The 21,701-nt window shown below is 45.2% G+C and overlaps 1 protein-coding gene across 3 annotated transcripts in view; it reads right to left on the bottom strand.

Moving 5' to 3' along the window:
* apbb1 (amyloid beta (A4) precursor protein-binding, family B, member 1 (Fe65)) overlaps positions 1-21,701 on the bottom strand; it is a 112,019-nt gene that overhangs the window by 60,187 nt on the left and 30,131 nt on the right. The window lies entirely within an intron of this gene.

The following is a 21,701-nucleotide window of genomic DNA, read 5'->3' as shown; positions in this document are numbered from 1 at the left end:
ATTTTGGATCCCAAGCGACAGAACTTGTAAAGTGCCTACGAGATGGCTTCTTGGAGCAGCTTATGGTTGAGCCTATGAGGGGATCAGCTATTCTGGACTGGGTGTAGTGCAATGAATCGGATCTGATTAGGGAGTTTATGGTATAGGAACCCCAAGGAGGCTGTGATCATAAAATGACAGAATTCACCCTGCAATTTGAGAAGGAGAAGTATTACAGTGGAATAAAGGGAATTACAGAGGCCTGAAAGACAAACTGGCCAAACTTGATTGGAAAGGGGACACTAACAGGGATGACGGCACAGCAGCAATGGCTGGACCCTTTGGGAGCAATTCCGAAGATGCAGGAGAGGTACATCCCAAAAGGAAGTATTCTAAAGGCAGGATGACATAACCATGGCTGACAAGTTAAAAGATAAAAGTTAAAGAGACGTCATAAAATAGAGCAAAAATTAGTTAGAGGATTGGGAAGCTATTAAAAAAACAACAGAAGGCAACTAAAAAGGCACAAGGAGGGAAAAGATAAAACATGAAGGTAGGCTAGCTAATAGTATCAAAGAGGATATCAAACGTTTTTCCAAATACATAAAGGGTAAAAGCCAGGCGAAAGTAGGTAACAAACCACTGGAAGATGACACTGGAGAGGTAGTACTGGGGGACAAGGAAATAGTTGATGAACTGAACAAGTATTTTGCGTCAGTTTTATCTGTGGAAGACACCAGCAGTATGCCGGACGTTCAAGAATGCCAGGTGCAGAAGTGAGTGCAGTTGTTATTACTAAAGAGAAGGTGGTTGGAAAACTGAAAGGTCTGAAGGTAGATAAGTCCATAAGACCATAAGACAAAGGAGCAGAAGTCGGCCATTCGGCCCATCGAGACTGCTCCACCATTTTATCATGAGCTGATCCATTCTCCCATTTAGCCCCACTCGCCCGCCTTCTCACCATAACCTTTGATGCCCTGGCTACTCAGATACCTATCAATCTCTGCCTTAAATACACCCAATGACTTGGCCTCCACTGCCACCCATGGCAACAAATTCCATAGATTCACCACCCTCTGGCTATAAAACTTTCTTCGCATCTCTGTTCTGAATGGGCACCTTTCAATCCTTAAGTCATGCCCTCTCGTACTAGACTCCCCCATCATGGGAAACAACTTTGCCACATCCACTCTGTCCATGCCTTTCAACATATGAGGTCCCCCCCTCATTCTTCTAAACTCCAAAGAATACAGTCCAAGAGCGGACAAACGTTCCTCATATGTTAACCCTCTCATTCCCGGAATCATTCTAGTGAATCTTCTCTGTACCCTCTCCAACGTCAGCACATCCTTTCTTAAATAAGGAGACCAAAACTGCCCACGGTACTCCAAGTGAGGTCTCACCAGCGCCTTATAGAACCTCAACATCACATCCCTGCTCCTATACTCTGTTCCTCTAGAAATGAATGCCAACATTGCATTCACCTTCTTCACCACCGTTGCATCTCAGAACTTTGAATTCTTTCCCCATTTAAATAATAGTCTGCCCTTTTATTTCTTCTGCTAAAGTGCATAACCATACACTTTCCAACATTGTATTTCATTTGCTACTTTGCTTATTCTTCCAATTTATCCAAGTCTCTCTGCAGACTCTGTTTCCTCAGCACTACCGGCCCCTCCACCTATCTTCGTATCATCAGCAAACTTAGCCACAAAGCCATCTATTCCATAAGAAAAGAAGCGGCCCCAACATGAACCCCTGTGGAACACCACTGGTAACCGGCAGCCAACCAGAATAGGATCCCTTTATTCCCACTCTCTGTTTCCTGCCAATCAGCCAACGCTCTATCCATGTATGTAACTTTCCCGTAATTCCATGGGCTCTTACCTCGTTAAGTAGCCTCGTGTGTGGCACCTTGTCAAAGGCCTTCTGAAAATCCAAATATACAACATCCACTGCATCTCCCTTGTCTAGCCTACTTGTAATTTCCTCAAAAAATTGTAATCTGTTTGTCAGGCAGAATTTTCCTTTAAGGAAGCCATGCTGAGTTCTGCCTATCTTGTCATATGCCTCCAGGTACTCTGTAACCTCATCCTTGACAATCGAATCCAACAACTTCCCAACCACCGATGTCAAGCTAACAGGTCTATAATTTCCTTTTTGCTTCCTTGCCCCCTTCTTAAATAGCGGAGTGACATTTGCAATCTTCCAGTCCTGCAGAACCATGCCAGAATCTATCAACTTTTGAAAGATCATTGCTAATGCCTCCACAATCTCCACAGTTACTTCCTTCAGAACATGAGAGTGCATTCCATTTGGTCCAGGAGATTTATCTACCTTTAGACTATTCAGCTTCCTGAGTACCTTCTCTGTCGTAATTGTGACTGTGCACACTTCTCTTCCCTGCCACCCTTGCGTGTCCGGTATACTGCTGATGTCTTCCTCAGTGAAGACTGATGCAAAAATACTCGTTCAGTTCCTCCTCCAACTCCTTATCTCCCATTACAATTTCTCCAGTATTATTTTCTATCTGTCCTATATCTACTCTCACCTGTCTTTTACTCTTTATATACTTGAAGAAACTTTTAGTATCCTCTTTGATATTACTTGCTAGCTCCCTTTCATAGTTAATCTTTTCCCTCTTAATGACCTTCTTAGTTTCCTTTTGTAAGCTTTTAAAAACCTGGACTTGATGGATTACATTCAGGGTTCTGAAAGAGGTGGCTGAAGAGATTGCAGAATTATTAGGAATGATCTTTCAAAATCAATAGCTTGTGGATTAGTTTCAAGAAGGGAGGGAGGCAGAAGAAAGGAGATTACAGGCCAGTTAACCTGACTCAGTGGTTGGGAAGATGTTGGAGTCAGTTGTTAAAAATGAGGTTTCAAAGTCAGCATGGTTTCCTTAAGGAAAATCTTGCCTGACAAGTATTTTGGAATTCTTTGTACAAGCAAGATAGAGAAAGGAGAATCGATAGATCTTGTGTACTTGGATATTTAGAGGCCTCTGATAAAGTGCCGCACGTGAGGTTGCTTAATAAGTTAAGAGCCCCTGGTATAACAGTAAAGATACTAGCATGGATAGAGCATTGGCTGCTTGGCAGGAGGCAAATAGTGGGAATAAATAGTGGAAGCCTTTTCTGGTTGGCTGCTGGTGACTACTGGTGTTCCACAGGGGTCTCTGTTGAGACCTCTTCTTTTTATTATATATGTCAATGACTGGATGATGGAATTGATGGATGTTGTGGATGATATGAAGATAGGTGGAGGGGCAGGAAGTATTGAGGGGCCAGGCAGTGCTGAGGAAACAGGGAGACTACAGAAGGACTTCGATAAGGAGAATGGAAAAAAAGTGGCAGATGGACTACATTTTTGGTAAATGTACGGTCATGCACTTTGGTAGAAGGAATAAAAGTGTAGACTAGTTTCTAAACAGAGTAAAAATTCAAAAGTCAGAGGTGCCAATGGGATAGGAGAGTTATGCAGAGTTGCCTAAAAGTTAGCTTGCAGGTTGAAATGGTGGTGAGGAAGGCAAATACAATGTTAGTATTCATTTTGAAAGGACTAGAATACAAAAAGAAGGATGTAATGCTGAGGCTTTATAAGGCACGAGTGAGGCCTTATTTGGAGTATTGTGAGCAGTTTTGTGACTGACTAAAAAAAGAAGTGCTGACATTGGAGATGGTTCAAAGGAGGTTCCCAAAAATGATTCCGGGAATGAAAGGCTTATCATACGAGTGGTTTTTAGATGGCTCTGGGTGTGCACTCACCAGAGTTTAGAAGAATGAGGGGAGAGCTCACTGAAACCTATCAAATATTGAAAGGCCTAGATAGAGTGGATGTGGAATTCCAAAGCCTCAGAATGGAGTGACGTGCTTTTAGAAAGGAGATGAGGAAGAATTTCTGTAGCTAGATGGTGGAGAAACTGTGGAATTCATTGGCACAGGCGGCTGGGGAAGCCAGATCAATAGACGCATTTAAGGCGGATGTTGATAGATTCTTGATTAATCAGGATGCGAAAGGTTACAGGATGGAGGCTTGAGAATGGGGCTGAGAGAGAAAATGGATCAGCCATGATGAAATGGCAGAGCAGACTCAATGGGTCAAATGGCCTAATTCCGCTTCATTGTCTTATGGTCTTGGACAGGGATAGGAACAGGGAGGAATGGGACCCGCTCTCGGGGTCTCACGACTGGCCGTTATTCGATATACCAAGGACGCAGTCTAGAAGACTGGCGTGCCTTCAGGGTTTCGGGATTTCGTGGCTTTGGAGGCAGGCGGACTTGAGGCCAGCGCCACCTGGTGTGTCGTGGGAGTACACGGAAGATTGAAAGCAGAAAGCTGGCTGTTGGCTGTGTGCCCAGAGACCCGAGTTCTTTGGGCACAGAGCTTGGAAAAAGCAATGCAAGGCTTCTAACATCGTAAATCAACGAGTTGTTTATGTCTCCCCTTTAGCTGTGAAATGGAGATACCTCTTTTTCCCTTATTTGGGAGAGAGAGAGACTGGCATGTTGAATTACTGAGTGAATGAGTAGTGTTTGGGGTACTGCAAGTCTGTATCTTTATTGATGCTTTGCTGCACACTTGAGTGCTCGGTGGGGGAGGGGTGTGCTGATGCATTTTTAGCTGGTGGGGCTGTGATCATTGCTTTGCTGCTGCTTATGTGTGGGGGGGAGCGGGGGGTGTTTGGGATTCTAACATTTAACTGTCATTCATTCTTTGGGGCACTCCTCTGTTTTCATGGATGTCTGCAAAGAAGAAGAATTTCAGGATGTATATTGTATATATTTCTCTGATATTAAATGTACCTTTGAAAGAATTTCATTGGGAGAGGGGGAATTATGATGCTGCTAGGCAGGAATTTGGGAGCGTAAATTAGGAACAGGCGTTTTCAGGGAAATGCACAATGGAAATGTGGAGCTTGTTTAGAGAATACTTGCCGGGGGGGGGGGTTCTAGATAGGTTTGTCCCAGGGAAAGGATGGTTGGGTGAAGGAATCATGGTTGACAAGAGATGTGGAACATCTAGTCAAGAGGAAGTAAGAAGCCTACTTAAGGTTTAGGAAGCAGGGATCAGACAGGGATCCAGAGAGTTACATGGTAACCAGGGCAGAGTTTAAGAATGGACGTAGGAGAGTTGAGAGGGGGGCATGAGAAGACCTTGGTGCACAGGATTATGGAAAACCCCAAAAGTGTTCCACAGGTATGAGAAGAACTGGAGGAGCAACCAGGGATAGAAGGGGAACCCGTGCCTGGAGGAGGTAGGGGAGGTCATTAATGAATACTTTACTTCAGTATTCACAGTGAGGGGGACCTTGACGATTGTGAGGACAGCATAGAACACACTGATATGGTAAAACATGTTGATGTTAAGAAAGATGATGTACTGGAACTTCTGAAAAAGTTACGATACATAAGTCCCCAGGGCTAGATTGGATATACCCCAGATTATATTTGGTGATGATTTTTACGTCCTCACCGGCCAAAAGTACCGGATGATTGGAGGGTAGCAAATGTTATTCCTTTGTTCAAGAAAGGGAGTAGGGATAATTCTGGGAATTATAAACCAGTGAGTCCTTGGTCTGTGGTGGATTCTTAGAGGCAGGATCTACAAGCATTTGAAGAAACATTGTCAGATTAGGGATAGTCAACGTGGCTTTGTGAGGGGTAGGTCATGCCACACGAGCCTGATAGATTTTTTTTGAGAAAGTGACGAAACAAATTGATGAAGGTAGAGCAGTGGATGTGGGGATATGGATTTTAGTAAGGTGTTCGTCAAGGTTCCCCACGATAGGTTCATTCAGAAAGTCAGGAGGCATGGCATCCAGGGAAATTTGGCTGTGTGGATTCGGAATTGGCTTGCCCATAAAAGGTAGAGGAGTGCATTCTGCCTGGAGGTTGGTGACCTGTGATATTCTGCAGGAAGCTGTTCTGGGACCCTTGCTCTTAGTGATTTTTAGAGATGACTTAAATGAGGAAAGTGGGTTAGTATGTTTGCAGATGACACAAAGGTTGGTGGAGTTGTGGATAGTGTAGATGGATGTTTAGGACACTGAGAGGATGCAGAACTGGGCTGAGAAGTGGCAGATGGAGTTTAATCTGGAAAAGTGTGAAGTGATTCACTTTGAAATTTGAAGGCAGAATACAAGAGTCTTAGCCGTGTGGAAGAACAAGAGATCTTGGGGTTCATGTCCCTGGATCCCTCAAAGTTACCACGTAAGTTGATAGGGTGGTTAAAATGGCATATTGTGTGTTGGCCTTCATTACTCTGGGGATTACTGTGAGGTAACGTAACTCGATAAAACTCTGGTTAGACCACACTTGGAATATTGTGTTCAGTTCTGGTCACTTCATTATAGGAAGTATGTTGAACTTTTAGATACGGTGCATAGGAGTTTCACCAGGATACTGCCAGGTTTAGAAAGCATGTCTTACGAGGAAAAGTTTAATGAGCTCGGGGTTTTCTCTTTGGAGCGAAGGAGGATGAGAGGTGACACACACAAATTGCTGGAGGATATCAGCAGGCCAGGCAGCATCTGCGGATAAGAGTACAGTCAACGTTTCAGGTTGAGACTCTTCAGCAAGACTGGAGAAAAAAAGCTGAGGAGTAGATATCAAAGGCGGGGGGAGGGGAGAGAGAAGCACAAGGCGATGGGTGAAACCTGAAGAGGGAGGAATGAAGTAAAGAGCTGGGAAGTTGATTGGTGAATGAGACAGAGGGGCAGAGAAGGGAAAGTCTGATAGAAGAGGACAGAAGGCCATGGCAGAAAGAAAAGGGAGGGGGGTGGAGCACCAGAGGGATGGGTGGACTCGGAGATAAGGTGAGAGAGGGAAAAGGGGATGTGGAATTATGGGGCTGGGGAAGTTCGAGAAATTGATGTTCATGCCATCAGGTTGGAGGCTACCCAAACGGAATGTAAGGTGTTGTTCCTCCAACCTGAGTGTGGCTTTATCTTGACAGTGGAGGAGGCCATGGATGGACATATCGGAATGGGGATGGGAAGTGGAATTAAAATGGGCGGCTACTGGGAGATCCCGCTCTTTCTGGCTGACGGAGCATGGGTGCGCAGCGAAGCAATCTACATTGGTCTCCCTGATATACAGGAGGCCACATCGAACACAGTATATGACCCCAACAGACTCACAGATGAAGTGATGCCTCACCTGGAAGGACTGTTTGGGACCCTGAATGGTAGTGAGGGAGGAGGTATAGGGCAGGTGTAGCACTTGCACCGCTTGCCAGGAGGGAGAGCAGTGGGGAGGGGCGAATGGGATTTCCCTTTCTCCACCATCAACGCTGCCCTCAACCACATCTCTTCCATTTCACATATCTGCTCTCACCCCATCCTCCCGCCAGGGATAGGGTTCCTCGTCCTCACCTAGCACCCACCAGCCCTCACGTCTAGCACATAATTCACCAAAACTTCCACTATCTCCAAAGGGATCCTACCACCAAGCACATCTTCCTCACTCCCCCTACTTTCTGCTTTCTGCAGGGATTGCTCTTGCCCATTCGTCCTTCCCCCAGACCTCCCTCCTGCCACTTATCCTTGCAAGCAGAACAAGTGCTTCACCTCCTCCCTCACTATCATTCAGGGCCCCAAACAGTTCTTCTAGGTGAGGCATCACTTCACCTGTCATATACCGTGTGCAGTGCTCCCGGTACGGCCTCTTGCATATCAGTGAGACCTGATGTGGATTGGGAGACCACTTTGCTGATCATCACTGCTCTGTCCGCCAGAAAAACGGGGATCTCCCAGTGGCCACCCATCTTAATTCCACTTCCCATTCCGATATGTCTATCCATGGCCTCCACCACTGTCATGTTGAGGCCACACTTAGGATGGAGGAACAACACCTTGCATTCCGTCTGGGTAGCCTCCAGCTTGATGGCGTGAACGTCGATTTCTCAGACTTATGGTAATACCCCACCTTCTCCATTTCCCATCCCGTTCCCTCTCACCTTATTTCCTTGTCCGCTCATCACCTCCCTCTCATGCTCCTCCCCCTTTTCTTTCTTCCATGGCCTTCTGTCCTCTTCTATCAGACTCTCCCATCTCCAGCCCTGTATCTCTTTCACCAATGAACTTCCCAGCTCTTTACCTCATTCCTCCCCCTTTAAGTTTCACCTATCACCTTGTGTTTCTCTCCCCCCCGCCCCCCAGCTTTTAAATCTACTCCTCAGCTTTTTTTCTCCAGTCCTGCTGAAGGGTCTTGGCCTGAAACGTCGACAGTACTTTTTTCCATAGATGCTGCCTGGCCTGCTGAGTTCCTCCAGCATTTTGAGAGTGCTGGGTGAATTTCCAGCATCTGCAGATTTTCTCGTTTGTGAGAGGATGAAAGGTGACTTGACAGACGTATGTAAGATGATAAGAGGCATGGTTAGCCAGAGACTTTTTCCTCGGGGTGGGTGGAAATGGCTGATACAAGGGGGCATAGTTGTAAGGAGATGGCAGGAAAATATAGGGGGGGATTGTGGTGTCAGAGCTAGGTTTTTACACAGAGTGGTGGGTGCGTGGAACGCACTGCCAGGGGTTGTAGCAGACTCAGATACATTAGAGACATTTAGGAAACTCTTAAGCACATGGATGGTAGCAAAATGGAGGCTGTGTGACAGGAAGGGTTAAATTGATCTTGGAGTAGGTTAAAAGGTGAGCATAACGTGTGCCAAGGCGCCTGTACTGTTCCATCTTTGTACAGTTACATGTTCCAACTTCTCCGCATTGGCCTTTTGCCTGTATTTGTTGGGTGCTGATTTTATTGAGCTTTTGTATTTAATTGTGAATGCCCACTAGGAAATGGGTCTCAGTGTTATATATTGCGACACAAATGTACTTTGATAATAACTTTACTTTGAACTTTGACCCTCCCTCAACTGTTCGGGGAGGGCTAAGGGAAGAGAGGTCTCCTGCTGTTTCAGTTGGGCCAAAGGGCCTGTTGTGTAACTCAGGGGCTGTATAACAGTTACAAAAAGGTAAACATCCCATTGGTAAAGTCCACACTGCAGAGACGGTTATTTACCATTTCCAGAAATTTCTCAGGACAGTTGTGTGTTGAACCCTATACTCAGTACCGATCTGTAAAGGCTAGCAAGCTAACTATCTCCTCCACTACCCTGTCCACCTAGGTCACTCTTTTCAGGGAGCGTCAACAATGCACCCCATGGTCCCCCTGTGCACCAGGAAGTGCTGCATACTGATGGCTGCTGTCTTGCCTTCCAAACGTTGGCATCAGCACACCTATCGCCTGCAGAGAAACCAGCCCACGTCAGCTGCAACAAACAACAAGGATCAGAGAATGTCAGCACTGGTCACATCAACAAGGAGGGACCAACGGTGAGATGGGGAGCAGCTTTGGAGTTGATACTGCGGATTAACCAGATAATAACTATTCATCCACTCTATGACTCGGATTCTCCTGATCTTCAAAGCTACCTACAAAACCTTTCCTTCTCCCACTTTTCACAGATCAACACACAAAATGCTGGAGGAACTCAGCATCTATGGAAATGAATAAACAGTCCACGTTACGGACCGAGACGCTTTGTCAGTACTGGAAAAAAAGGGGGAGGGGGAAGAAGCCAGAATAGAGATGGGTTGGGGGTTAGGGGGTGGGGGTGAAGAGAACAAGCTATAAGGTATAGATGAAGCCAGGTGGGTGATAATCAGAAACCGGTGTATTATCACCAGCATACGTTGTGAAATTCGTTAACAGCAGCAATTCAATGCAATACATAACAGAGAAGAAAATAATAAATAAATCCACTACAGTATATGTATATCGAATGGATTAAAAACAGAAAAAAAAATATATTAAAGAGGTGAGGTAGTGTCCAAGGGTTCAATGTCCATTTAGGAATCGGATGGCAGAGGGGAAGAAGCTGTTCCTGAATCACTGAGTGTGTGTCTTCAGGCTTCTGTACCTCCTACCTCATGGTAACAGTGAGAAAAGGACATGCCCTGAGTGCTGGGCATCCTTAATAATGGACATTGCCCTTTTGAGATACTGCTCCTTAAAGATGTCCTGGGTACTTTGTAGGCTAGTGCCCAAGATGGAGCTGACTAGATTTACAACCCTCTGCAGCTTCTTTTGGTCCTGTGCAGTAGCCCCTCCATACCAGACAGTGATGCAGCCTGTCAGAATGCTCTCCATGGTACAACTATAGAAGTTTTTGAGTGTATTTGTTGACATGCCAAATCTCTTCAAACTCCTAATAAAGTATAGCCGATGTCTTGCCTTCTTTATAACTGCATCGATATGTTGGGACCAGGTTAGATCCTCAGAGATCTTGACACCCAGGAACTTGAAACTGCTCACTCTCTCCACTTCTGATCCCTCTATGAGGATTGGGATGTGTTCCTTCATCTTACCCTTCCTGAAGTACATAATCAGCTCTTTCATCTTACTGACATTGAGTGCCAGGTTGTTGCTGTGGCACCATTCCACTAGTCGGCATATCTCACTCCTGTACGCCCTCTCGTCACCACCTGAGATTCTACCAACAATGGTTGTATTATTAGCAAATTTATAGATGGCATTTGAGTTATGCCTAGCCACACAATTCATGGGTATATAGAGAGTAAAGCAGTGGGGTAAGCACACACTCGAGGTGCATCAGTGTTGATTGTCAGCGAGGAGGAGATGTTATCACCAATCCACACAGATTGCGGTCTTCCAGTTAGGAAGTCGAGGATCCAACAGCAGAAGGAGGGACAGAGGACCAGGTTCTGTAACTTCTCAATCAGGATTGTGGGAATGATGAGGAAGGGGATGATGTAAAAAGCTGGGAGGTGACAATTGGAAAAGACAAAGGGCTGGAAAAGAAGGAATCTGATAAGGAGAGGAGAGTGAATCATGGAAGAAAGTGAAGGAGGAGGGACACCACAGGGAGTTGATGGGCATATGAAGCGAAGGGGTAAGAGGCTGGAGTGGGTAATTGAAGAAGAGGGAAGGAAGAGGGAAAAAAACTACCAGACATTAGAGAATTGATATTCCTGCCATCAGGTTGGAGGCTACCTACAGTGGCTCATCATGGCAGGAGGATCTCACAGATGATGTTTATGGAATGATCTAAGTGATCCAACAAAAAATGCTCCTCAGAGAGAGGCTGGAATCGTGAACACAGAGCCTTTAGGAGCTTGTGGAGACAGAGACTTTCACAGCATTTAATGAACACCAATCATCAGGGTATAGATGGGTATTTTACAGTGGCATGAAAGCTGTGGGCTGAGGGGCTCAAATTGGTTTCGCAGGAGAAGCCAGCGAGTGGTAGTAGATGCCACAGGGATCGGTGCTGGGTCTATATCAATGATCTGGCTGATAATGTGGTTAACTAGATAAGCAAATTTGCGGATTATGCCACGAATGAGGCTGTAGAGGACAACGAGGAAGATTATCAGAGCTTGCAGTGGGATCAGGACCCCAACTGGAAAAATGGGCTGAAGAATGGCAGACAGAATTTGATGCACAAGTGCGAGGTGTTGCACTTCAGTAGGACCAACCAGGTCCCTACACAGTGAATGGTAGGGCAATGAGATGGTAGAACAAAGGAATCTATGAATGCAGGTCCACAATTTCTTGAAAGTGGTGTAAGGGGTTTCTTCTTTTATGTTACTGCTAAGGCTAATAAAATGGCTTCTTTGTAATGTTAACTGCTGAGTTAACTGTAGCAGTTTGTTTGGGTTATAATTACCGATAATGAGAATTGTATTCATTTGCTAACCAATTGAGATAGATGTTATTCTTTCTTGTGTGTCTGTAAGCTATTGTTTTCGCGGGCTTTGGGCAGAAGGCGCGACGGGGACAGAGAGAGGAGACGCAATGCTGTAAGCTGGGCGACAGAACAGACCCCAAGTGGGAGTCCGAGGCCCAGGGTCTTCGGTGAGGAGAGGAGACGAGGACAGACTCGTGTGGAGCGTTTGGTCGACCACCGAGGGTGGTCCCATTCGAGGGTCGGCGGAGTTCAGAGGACATCGACTAGAGGAAAGGGAGACCTGGTTCTGTAAGAGATCCAACGAATTATTTGTGCACAGAACTAATAGAGTTACGGACTTGGCGCCTTTATTGTATTTGTTTCTACTAACCCATCACCAAGAAATACTTATAAAATGTAATCATTTAATCGTATCTGGTGTATTGTCTGTTATTTGGTGGGGTGGGGTACATCACACAGCACCCACACAAACTTGATTACCCAGTTTGGCATGGCCGAAGGCTGCTCTCCCAGACGAAAGCGAGCTGAGCGAGCCTGAGGCTTACCGGGGGCTACCGTGGCATCACAGGTAGATAGGGTCATTAAGAAAGCTTTTGGCACATGGGCCTTCATAAATCAAAGTACTGAGTGTAGGAGTTGGGATGTTATGTTGAAGTTGTATATGACATTGGTGAATCCTAATTTGGAGTATCGTGTACAATTTTGATCACCCACCTACAGGAAAGATATCAATAAGATTGTAAGAGTGCAGAAAAAATTTACAAAGATGTTGCCAGGATTTGGGGACCTGAGTTATAGGGAAAGATTTAATAGGTTAGGACTTTATTCCATGGAACGTGGGGGAATGAGGGCAGATTTGATCATGTAATACAAAATTATGAGGGACGTAGATAGAGTAAATGTAAGCAAGCTTTTTCCACTGAGGTTGGGTGAGACTACAACTGGAAGTTATGGATTATGGGTGAAAGGTGAAATATTTATGAGGAACATGAGGGGGAACTTCTTCAATCAGAGGATGGTGAAAACGTGGAACGAGTTGCCAGTGGAAGTGGTGGATGAAAGTTCGATTTCAACATTTAAGAATAATTCGGAATGGTACACAGATGGGAGAGGAGTGGAGGGCTATGGTCTGGGATGATGGGACTAGACAGAACAATGGTTTGGCACAGAATAGATGGGCTGAAAGGCCTGTTTCTATGTTCTATGCCTCCATTAGCTTTGTCACATGTCTATTGAAACATGCTGTGAAATGCATCGTCTCTGTCAATCTATCACAGAAACCAGCCTCCCCTCTACTGGACACTTTCTGCTGCCCTGGGTGAAGGCAGCCAACAGAATCAAAGACCTCACTCACCACTCCGGGAGTTCAGTCTTTCTTTGAACTCCAATCCTTTTGCAGCAAAGACCAAAGAAAAGAGATATCTTCAAACTGCACGCAGTCTCTGACAAGGGTCATCAACATCTCCCAGGAGGTAGGGAGATCTTGGTGTGGGGTGCGGGTGGGAGGAAGAGATCACCTTGTAAAGGACTGTGTTGTGGTCACACCTACTAACACGGTCACAGAGGAGACTGAGTTACAAAGTGATGGAGGAAATCAGTGGATCTCGCAGTATCTGAGGAAAGGAATTGTCTAACACTTCAGGTTGGAAGCCTGCAACTCTCAGCTACTCTAAGTGTCAGCACTCAAAATGAATCCATGATTGCAGAAGTTTAACCAGCATCAACTCTCTCACTACTCACACAGCCAGCCTGACGGTTCTGTTCGCATTCTGCTTCAGAACATAGAACGGTTCAGCACAGGAATATGCCTTTCAGCCAGTAATGCTTTACCAAACAAATTAAACACCTCATGTTTGATGGCTCTGGGCCTGGACATACTGGAGTTTAGAAGAATGAGGGGATCTCATTGAAACCTATCGAATATTGAAAAGTCTAGATACAGCAGTTGTGAAGAGGATGTATCCAGTTGTGGGCGAGTCTGGGACCAGAGGGCACAGGCTCAGAATAAAGGACATCGCTTTAGAACAGAGATGAGGAGGAATTTCTTTTGCCGGCGGTGGTGAGTCTGTGAAATTCATTGCCACGGATGGCTGTGCAGGACAAGTCATTTGGGATATTTAAAGTAGAGGCTGATAGGTTTTTAATTAGTAGGGAGAAAAGGAAGGAGAGTGGGGTTAAGAGTGATAATAAATCAGTCATGACTGAAGGGCAGAGAAGACTTGGTGGGTTGAATGGCCTAATTCTGCTTGTATACATATAGTCTAAAATACACCCTTCTGCCAACACAATGCTCATACCCTCCATTTACTGCACTTTGAATAGTCAATATGCAGCCTCTATCGTATCTGCCTCCACCACCATCCCAGGCAATGCACCCACCACTGACCATGTAAAAAAATTGCCCCTGGCATCTCATAGAGTCACAGAGCACTACAGCACAGTTGGCCCATCTAGTCTGGGCTGAACCATTTAATCTGCCGAGTCCCATTGAACTGTATCCAGACCACAGCACTCCATAGCCCTCTCTTCCACGTACCTATCCAAGTTTCTCTTGCGCATGGAAATCAAACCCACATTCTGCACTTCTGCTGGCAGCTCTTTCCATATTCTAACCACCCACTGAGTGAAGAAGTTCCCCTGCAGGTTCCCTTTAAACATTTCACCTTTCACCCTTAACCCATGACCTCTCGTTCAAAATGAATGCTGACATTGCACTTACCTTCCTCATCACAACTCAACTTGCAAATTAACCTTCAGGGAATCCTGCACAAGGACTTTCACACCCCTTTGCACCTCAGAGTTTTCAATATTCTCTCCATTTAGAAAATAGTCTACCCTTTTATTTCTTTCAGTGTACGTTCATACACTTTCCGACACTGTATTCCATCCGCCGCTTCTTTGTCCATTCTCCTAATCTGTCAAAGTCCTTCTACAGTGGTCCCAACACAGAAGAAGCGGTCCCAACACAGACTCCTGTGAAACACCAGTAGTCACTGGCGTCACAGTAGCCAACCAGAAAAAACTCCCTTTATTCTCACTCTCTGTCTGCTGCCAATAAGCCAATGCTTTATCCATGCTACACACATAAAAGTTGCTGGTGAACGCAGCAGGCCAGGCAGCATCTCTAGGAAGAGGTGCAGTCGACGTTTCAGGCCGAGACCCTTCGTCAGTACTAACTGAAGGAAGAGTGAGTAAGGGATTTGAAAGTTGGAGGGGCCTGAAATGTCGACTGTACCTCTTCCTAGAGATGCTGCCTGGCCTGCTGCATTCACCAGCAACTTTTATGTGTGTTGCTTGAATTTCCAGCATCTGCAGAATTCCTGTCGTTTGCTTTATCCAGCTAGTACGTTTCCTGTAATAACATGGGCTCATAGAAGATAGAACATAGAATAGTACAGCACAGTACAGGCCCTTCGGCCCACATTGTTGTGCCGACCCTCAAACCCTGCCTCCCAGATAACCCCCCACCTTAAATTCCTCTATTTATCTGTCTAGTACTCTCTTAAACTTCACTAGTGTATCTGCCTCCACCCCTGATTCAGGCAGTGCATTCCACGCACCAACCACTCTCTGAGTAAAAAACCTTCCTCTAGTATCCCCTTGAACTTCCCACCCCTTACCTTAAAGCCATGTCCTCTTGTATTGAGCAGTGGTGCCCTGGGGAAGAGGCGCTGGCTATCCACTCTATCTATTCCTCTTAATATCTTGTATACCTCTATCATGTCTCCTCTCATCCTCTTTCTCTCCAAAGAGCAAAGCCCTAGCTCCCTTAATCTCTGATCATAATCCATACTCTCTAAACCAGGCGGCATCCTGGTAAATCTGCTCTGTACCCTTTCCAATGCTTCCATATCCTTCCTATAGTGAGGCAACCAGAACTGGACACAGCACTCCAAGAGTGGCCTAACCAGAGATCTTAATGTATTAAGCAACCTCATGTGTAGCATCTTGTCAAAGGACTTCTGAAAATCCAAGGACATAGGATGCACAGATTCTCCTTTGTCTATTCTGCTTGTCTTTTCTTCGACATAATTCCAACAGATTTTTTTAGGCAAGACTTTCCCTTCAGGAAACCATGCTGACTATGGACTATATTATCATGTGTCTGTAAGTACCCTGAGACCACAGCCTTAACAATTGACTCCCACACCTTTCCAGCCACTGTGTTCAAACTAACTGGCCTATAATTTCCTTTCGTCTGCCTCTCTCCCTTCTTGAAGAGTGGAGTGACATTTGTAATTTTGCAGTCCTCCGTAGCTAATCTAGAACCAACCGGTTCTTGAAAGATCATTACTAATATCTTCACAATCTCTTCAGCCACCTTTTTTAGAAGCCTGGGGTGTAGGCCATCTGGTCCAGGTGACTTATCTACCTTCAGATCTTTCAGTTTCCCAAGAATCTTCTCTCTAGTTATGGTAACTTCACTCACTTCATGCCACCTGATACCTGGAACTTCCACCATACTGATAGTGTGTTCCACAGTGAATACTGATGCAAAATACTTTTTCAGTTCATCTGCCATTTCCTTGTCCCCCATTTCACTACCTCTCCAGCATCGTTTTCCAGCAGTCCAATATCCACTCTCGCCTCTCTTTCACACTTTACATATCTGAAGAAACTTTTGGTATCCTCTTCAATATTATTGGCTGGCTTACTTTCAAATTCCATCTCGACCTTCTTTATGAATTTTTTAGTTGCCATCTGTTGGTATTTAAAAGCTTCCCAATCCTCTAACTTCCCACTAATTTTTGCTCTATTATATGCTCTCTCTTTGGTTTATATGTTGGCCATAGTTGTGTCATCTTTCCTTCCTTCTTCCTCTTTGGAAAGTATATATCCTGTGCCTTCTGAATTGCTTCCAGGAATTCCAGCCATTGCTGCTCTGCCGTCATTTCTGTCAGTGTTCTTTTCCAATCAATTCTGGTCACCTCCTCTCTCATGCCTCGGTAGCTTCTCCTTCTCAAACTTCAGGGTGAATTCGATATTATGATCACTTTCCCCTACGCTCTCTAACCAATTCCAGTTCATTGCACAATACCCAATCGAGAATAGTTGATGCTCTGGTGGGCTCACCATGAGCTGCTCTAAAAAGCCATCTCATAAACACTCTAAAAATTCCCCTTCCTGGAATCCAGCACCAACCTGACTTTCCCAGTATGCACTTAACTCCCAGTGTGCAGAACCTCGTCACTCATCCTACCAATATCATTGGTACCTACACGGACCATGACTTCTGGCCGTCCACTGTCCCACTTAAGAATGCTGAGGGCTCGATCTGAGATATCTTGCTTCCTAGGCACCTGGGAGGCAACACACCATCTGGAAATCTCATTCTTGCCCACAGAACCTTCTGTCCGTTCCTCTAATTAATGAATCCCCATTCACCACAGCGTGCCCCTTCTCCCTCTTCCATTCTGAGTCTCGAGAGGCAGACTCAGCACCAGAGACCCGATCACTGTAACTCTCTTATGTTAGGTTATCTCCCCTGAGAGTAGCCAAAGTAATATACCTGTTGAGGGGGGATGGCCACACTAGCTCTGCACTGGCTCCTTAACCCTTTTCTGCTTCCTGACCGTCACCCAGTTTCCTGTGTCCTGCAGCTTGGGCGTAACTACCTCTCTATATGTCCTATCGCTCAGCCTCCTGAATGATCTGGAGTTCATCCAGTTCCAGCTGCACCTCCTTAACACGATTTGTTAGAAGCTGCAGCTGGATGCACTTCTCGCAGATGCAGTTGTCAGGGATACTGGAAGTCTCCATGCCTTCCCACATCACACAAGAGGAGCATTTCACTATCCTGCCTGTCAGCCCCACTGTCCCTAGCTGAGCAGATACAAAGAGAATGAAAAAAAAAACTTGAGCGTTTCTTTCCTTTACTTTCTCTGAGTGAAGCCTCTCTTCATGGAAGCCTTGAAGAGCTAAAGCCTAAAGATCACCACTCAGATTATGGCCACTGCGCTTGTCCCTCCTTCCTTTAATTTACTCTTACTAATCCAGGGGTCCCCAACCTTTCTCGCACTGCGGACCGGATTCATATTGACAATGTTCTTGCGGACCAGCCAACTGGGGGTGGTGGGAGGGTTGCCAACGGACAAGAGTAGCAGTCAAATACGCTGCGTTTACCCCGGGAAAGACTACAATGACCATGAAGCCTTGTGCGGGCACCAGCGCGCATGCGTGTACGATTTTTTTTTTACAAATTGTTTTTGGCGATTCTCTTGGGGGGGGGGGTGTTAATCACGACCGGAATATCGGTGATAAGTGGCTAATACACTCAATTCCCTTTCTAAAAGGGATTATCTAACGAATTTAATATTAAACACACAGCGCATATTTTCCTCACATGAATATAGTGATAAGTCAATTATCAGGGGAGCTTGAAGTAAGTGTTGAACGAACTTCCAGTAAAAGTGGTAGAGGCAGGTTCAATATTATCATTTAACGAAAAATTGGATAGGTATATGGACAGAAAAGAAATGGAGGGTTATGGGCTGAGTGCAGGTCGGTGGGACTAGGTGAGAGTAGCGTTTGGCACGGACTAGAAGGGGAGAGATCGCCTGTTTCCATGCTGTAATTGTTATATGGTTATATAAGTAAGTCAACAGCATCATAACATTTTAAGTAACGTTTGGATATTAAACACACAGCACATATTTTCCCCGTATGAACATATAAAATCATTGCAACACACCAATATCGCTGAATCAGTGGGAGCCCTGGGCTTGTTTTCCTGCAACAACACGGTCCTATCAAGGGGCGATGGGAGGCAGCAATACTCGAAGGGGGTTCCTTATGTCCAGTCTACTCCGCAATTTAGTTTTCGTTGCATTCATTGCAGAGATATGTTGGAAATGGAAGCAACGTTTTCAGTGCTTTCGTGGCTATCTCAGGATTTTTACCCTTGAATTTTTTCCAGAATGTTGGCAGAGATGTTATGTCAAACATACTTTCTAGCCCGCCGTCATTTGCAAGCTCGAGGAGTTGATCTCCTTCCCAAGCTGAAATGAATGATGCGCGGGTAATGACCTCGTGTGCTTTCAAGTTCAACAGTGGGCGTGACAGGGAATGAGGAAAGGTGCAGCTGACTCCTATCGCCAAATCATATCGCTTCCTCGCGGCCCGGTAGCGCATGCTTTGCGGCCCGATACCAGTCCGCGGCCTGGTGGTTGGGGACCGCTGTACTAATCAATCGCAGTTGCTGACTGGTCGTTGGTCAAAGCTCTATAACGCTGTTCCCTTTCATCCTCGGGCAGTGGACCTGATTGAAGTTCCCTCCTCTCCATATTCCCAATGTCTGGACTGGCCACTGTTCAAAGCTCCATTCCTCTTTTTTCCTTATATTCTTCAAGTACCTCATTTGCTCCTCCCTGCCTGTACCTGCTATCCACCTCCTTTCTTTTTTTGATCAGCACCTCAATATGTCTCAAAAACCAAGGTTCCCTACACGTATCCTTGCTTTTCATTCTGACAGGAACATACAAACTCAGTACTCTCAAAATTTGACATATAAAAACCTCCCACTTGCCAAGTACATCTTTGCCAGAAAACAACCTGTCCTAATCCACCACTTGTCAGTGTGACGGGATCCTGAATTACCCCTATGAACTGTGCTTTTGATATGTGTGTGCGTGTGTGTGTGTGTGAGAGATTGATTTAACACCAACAATTTGTTTGTAAAAAAGAGAGAGAGAGACGAAGACTAACTGTTGGACTGTCACTTTAAGGCACTGGAAGTAACTTTTGGATTTCTGCTGAGTTGGAGACAGCACCGAGCAGCTCGTAAGTTGATATGGTGACCGAGGGCATTATTTAATGGACACTCGATGTTATGATTTTCGGCAGGTTGTTGATACTTCTCAAGGACTTTTGCCTGCTTGCATTTCTTACACAGAGAGAGGAAGGAGGAGTTATTTGCATGACAGTTGATGCTCAGCACGAGACAATAAAATAGGAGGTCAGATGATAGACCTCAGACACATGTTCTGGACACTGAATGAGCACTGTTGTGCCCGCAGGAAAAGTGGGTCTTGGAGGATCAATTAGGCAGATCGATCAGTCGCTCTTGCAGTGGAAAGAGGAAAAGGGTTGACTGGTGGGGACTTGTCCATGTGTCCACCATCGCCTGGGGGATAGCTCCACCACAGAAAACCGGTCCCCTTTGTTAAAGTCACAGTCGGTGACTTCTAAAGGATTTCGAAGGACAACGAGGAGATTGACGGCGTCAGCTCACCTGAAGACTCAAATCTCTCCGTCTCTCTCTCTCCATCACTACTCAACTCAATACCACGAACTGAACCGAACTGAACTTTACTCATCATCGTAAGACTGTATCTTTTTACCCCTAGACTTAAAGAAGCTTGGTTTTTCATACATATATTTCCACACTTACTGATATACTTACTTATATATATATATATATAAAATAATTGCTAACCTGTTTGATTTATCTACATTTATATTACTGTATTGTGTAGTTACTAATAAATATTATTAGTTAATAGCAATACTGGACTCCAAAGTGTTTTCCATCTCTGATGGTTCTTTATTCCGGTCACGGGGTACGTGACACCAGATAATTTCTGATACCATCAAAACTCAAAGATTCAAAGTACATTTATTATCAATGAATGTACAAATTATTCAACCTTGAGTTTTGTTTATTTACAGGCAGCTGTAAAGCAAGAAACCCGAAAGAACCCAATTGAAAAAAATAGGACCAACCCCAGTGCCCACCAAGACAGAGGAAAAAAAGAGAAAATAAATAATGCAAAGAATAGAAATGAGGAACAACAGCAGTATTCCAAACCAAATTAAGTCCTTCCTCCAATTGAGAATCTCTACCTACCCGAGGACCAGACCCGTCCTTTTCCAGAATTACCTTGAAACTAATGGCATTATGATCACTGGATGCAAAGCGTTCCCCTACACAAATCATTGTCACATGCCTTGTCTCATTCCCTAGTACCGCACATTCTCTAGTTGGCACATCTATGTACCAATTAAGGAAACTTTCCTTAACACATTCGACAAACTCTTTCCCATCCAGTGATTTTACAGTATGGGATAGCCCCAGACAGTTAAAATCACCTACTATTACAACCTGTCTTGCAACAGTCTGCGATCTCTCTACAAGTCTGCTGTTCTGAATCCTGAGGATGATGGATGGTCTATAATATAATCCCAATAATATAGTCATAACTTTCTTATTCCTCAGCTCCACCCATAAAGTGTCACTTGATCAGTTCTCCAGTCTGCATGACTGAGCACCGCCAACAACAGCGATTCTGCAGATGCTGGAAATTCAAGCAACACACATCAAAGTTGCTGGTGAACGCAGCAGGCCAGGCAGCATCTCCAGGAAGAGGTACAGTCGACGTTTCAGGCTGAGACCCTTCGTCAGGACTAACTGAAGGAAGCGACTAACTTTCCTTCAGTTAGCCCTGACGAAGGGTCTCGGCCTGAAATGTCGACTGTACCTTTTCCTAGAGATGCTGCCTGGCCTGCTGCGTTCACCAGCAACTTTGATGTGTGTTGCTTGAGCACCGCCATGACACTTTCCCTGGTTAATTATACCACCCTTCCTTCTAACAATCTCGCTCTATCATTTTGAAAACAACAGAACCCCAGAACATTGAGCTACCAATCCTGCTCCACCTGCAACAGTCTCACCATTGGCTGCAATGCCATAATTTCGCGTATTGATCCATGCCCTAAGGACATCCACCGTTCCTACAATAGCCCTTGCATTGAAATATACGCAGCTCAGTACATTAGTCGCACCACGTTCAACCTTTCGATTCCTGACTTTATATGCAGGCTTAACAAAATGTTTCTCCACAACCACTCCACTATTTGTTCTGTCGCTCTGGTCCCCATCCCCCTGCAACTCGAGCTTAAATCCTTCCCATGAAGGTTTTCGCGCCCCCCCCCCCCAGTTCAGGTGCAAACTGTCCCTTCTGTACAGGTCTCACCTTATCAGAAAGAGAGCCCAATAATCCAAAGATCTGGAGCCA

Source organism: Mobula hypostoma, chromosome 7 (assembly GCF_963921235.1).
Source record: "Mobula hypostoma chromosome 7, sMobHyp1.1, whole genome shotgun sequence".
Classification (NCBI taxonomy): Eukaryota; Metazoa; Chordata; class Chondrichthyes; order Myliobatiformes; family Myliobatidae; genus Mobula; species Mobula hypostoma.
This window is presented reverse-complemented; position numbering and strand designations above follow the sequence as displayed.